We start from the raw sequence: 2,993 nt of genomic DNA, 5'->3' as shown, positions 1-2,993 counted from the left end.
TATGCACTGTTCAAGCATTCATTCAGAAAACAAAAAGTATTGTCACCACATCAATATAATTAAACTAAATTCAAGGATAAATTCGAAACTCATGTACTTCTTGTTCTTTTGTATTAAAAACATGTTTCATTTAAGAAAGGTGAAGGATTCATAGAATTATTCATAACTTTAAGACATAGTTACTACATACTAATGATCATGTAATAAAGACACAAACATAGATAACATAAAGCTTAAAAATCAAAAAACAGAGAAAATAAGAACAAGGAATGAGTCCACCTTAGTGATGGTGGCACTTTCTTCTTGAAGGACTAATGATGTCCTTGAGCTCTTCTATGTCTCTTCCTTGCCTCTGTTGCTTGATCCCTAGTGATTTTAGTGCTCCTATCCTTAGTTGCTCCCAATAATTGTGTGGAGAAAAATGTATCCCCTGAGGTATCTCAGGGATCTCTTGATTTACAGTCAAATGCTCTATTACTGAACTATGGACCCTTGAGATGAATCTCTCCATCTCCCATGACTCAGAGGTGGAAGCTTTTGTCTTCCCTTTTCTCTTTTTTTGGGTGGTTTCTCTGGCCTTAGGTGCCATCAATGGTTATGGAAAAGCAAAAAGCTATGCTTTTACCACACCAAACTTAGAATGTTGCTCGCCCTCGAGCAAGAGAAGAAAGAATGGAAGGAGAAGAAGATATGGAGGAGAGGGAGAGATGTGTATGTTTCGGCCATATGGGTGGGATTGGGTGGGGAAGAGATGGATGGATGTGAGTGGTGAAGAGGTGATGGGGAAGAGAGATTGAGGTGATTGGTGAAGAAGAGAGAAAGTGAGTTGAGGTAGGTGGGGATCCTGTGGGTCCACAGATCCTGGGATGATCCTGTGGGGTCCACAGATCCTGGGATGATCCTGTGGCGTCCACAGATCCTGAGGTGTCAAGGATTTACATCCCTGCACCAATTAGGCATGTAAAACGCCTTTGCATACAATTCTGGCGTTTAATCGCCGAAGTGATGCTTAGTTTGGGCGTTCAACGCCCAATTGCAGCATGTTACTGGCGTTGAATGCCAGTTCCATGCTTGTTTCTGGCGTTCAGCGCCAGCTCTCCTCAAGGTATATTCCTGGCGTTCAAACGCCAGGATGCTGCTTGTTTCTGGCGTTCAACACCAGATCCATGCTCTGTTCTGGCGTTGAACGCCAGCCAGATGCTCCTTACTGGCGTTTGAACGCCAGTAAGTTCTTCCTCCAGGGTGTGATTTTTCTTCTTCTATTTTTAATTCTGTTTTTAATTTTAGTATTTTTTTGTGACTCCACATGATCATGAACCTAATAAAACATAAAAAGAACAATAAAAGAAAAATAAAATTAGATAAATAAAAATTAGGTTGCCTCCCAATAAGCGCTTCTTTAATGTCAATAGCTTGACAGTGGGCTCTCATGGAGCCTCACAGGTGATCAGGTCAATGTTGTAGACTCCCAACACCAAACTTAGAGTTTGGATGTAGGGATTTAACACCAAACTTAGAGTTTGGCTGTGGCCTCTCAACACCAAACTTAGAGTTTGATTGTGGGGGCTTTGTTTGACTCTGTATTGAGAGAATCTGTTCATGCTTCCTCTCCATTGTTAAAGAAGAAGATCCTTGAGCCTTAAACACAAGGTAGTCCTCATTCAATTGAAGGACTAATTCTCCTCTGTTAACATCTATCACAGCTCCTGTTGTGGCTAGGAAAGGTCTTCCAAGGATGATGCATTCATCCTCCTCCTTCCTAGGGTCTAAGATTATGAAATCAGCAGGGATGTAAAGGCCTTCAACCTTTACCAACACGTCCTCTACCAATCCATAAGCTTGTCTTACTAACTTGTCTGCCAATTGTAATAAAAATATGGCAGCCTGTACCTCAATGATCCCCAGCTTCTCCATTACAGAGAGTGGCATAAGATTTATGCTTGACCCCAGGTCACACAGAGCCTTTTCAAAGGTCATGGTGCCTATGTTACATGGTATTAAGAATTTGCCAGGATCTTGTCTCTTTTGAGGTAAGGTTTGATGAACCCATGTATCTAGTTCACTGATGAGCAAGGGAGGTTCACCTTCCCAAGTCTCATTACCAAATAACTTGGCATTCAGCTTCATGATAGCTCCTAGATATTGAGCAACTTGCTCTCCAGTTACATCTTCATCCTCTTCAGAGAAAGAATAGTCTTCAGAGCTCATGAATGACAGAAGGAGGTTTAACGGGATCTCTATGGTCTCTATATGAGCCTCAGATTCCCTTGGGTCCTCAATAGGGAACTCCTTCTTGCTTAAGAGATATCCCATGAGGTATTCCTCATTGGGATTCACGTCCTCTTTTTCCTCTCTAGGTTCAGCCATGTTGATTATATCAATGGCCTTGCACTCTCTTTTTGGATTCTCTTCAGTATTACTTGGGAGAGTACTAGGAGGAGTTTCAGTGATTTTCTTACTCAGCTGGCCCACTTGTGCCTCCAGATTTCTGATGGAGGACCTTGTTTCACTCATGAAACTTAAAGTGGCCTTAGACAGATCAGAGACTAAATTTGCTAAGTTAGAGGTACTCTGTTCATAATTCTCTGTCTGTTGTTGAGAAGATGATGGATAAGGCTTGATATTGCTGAGCCTATTTCTTCCACCATTATTAAAGCCTTTTTGAGGCTTTTGTTGATCCTTCCATGAGAAATTTGGATGATTTCTCCATGATGAATTATAGGTGTTTCAATAAGGTTCACCCATGTAATTTACCTTTGCCATTGCAGGGTTCTCAGGAGCATAAGCTTCTTCTTCAGAAGATGCCTCTTTAGTGCTGTTGGATGCATTTTGTCATCCATTCAGACTTTGAAAAATCATGTTGACTTGCTGAGTCAACATTTTGTTCTGAGCCAATATGGCATTCAGAGCATCAATTTCAAGAACTTCCTTCTTTTGAGGCGTCCCATTATTCACGGAATTCCTCTCAGAAGTGTATATGAACTGATTATTTA

This window comes from Arachis duranensis, chromosome 4 (genome assembly GCF_000817695.3).
Source record: "Arachis duranensis cultivar V14167 chromosome 4, aradu.V14167.gnm2.J7QH, whole genome shotgun sequence".
In the NCBI taxonomy this organism is placed as follows: domain Eukaryota; kingdom Viridiplantae; phylum Streptophyta; class Magnoliopsida; order Fabales; family Fabaceae; genus Arachis; species Arachis duranensis.
The sequence above is the reverse complement of the archived record's forward strand: the minus strand, read 5'-3'. Positions refer to the sequence as shown.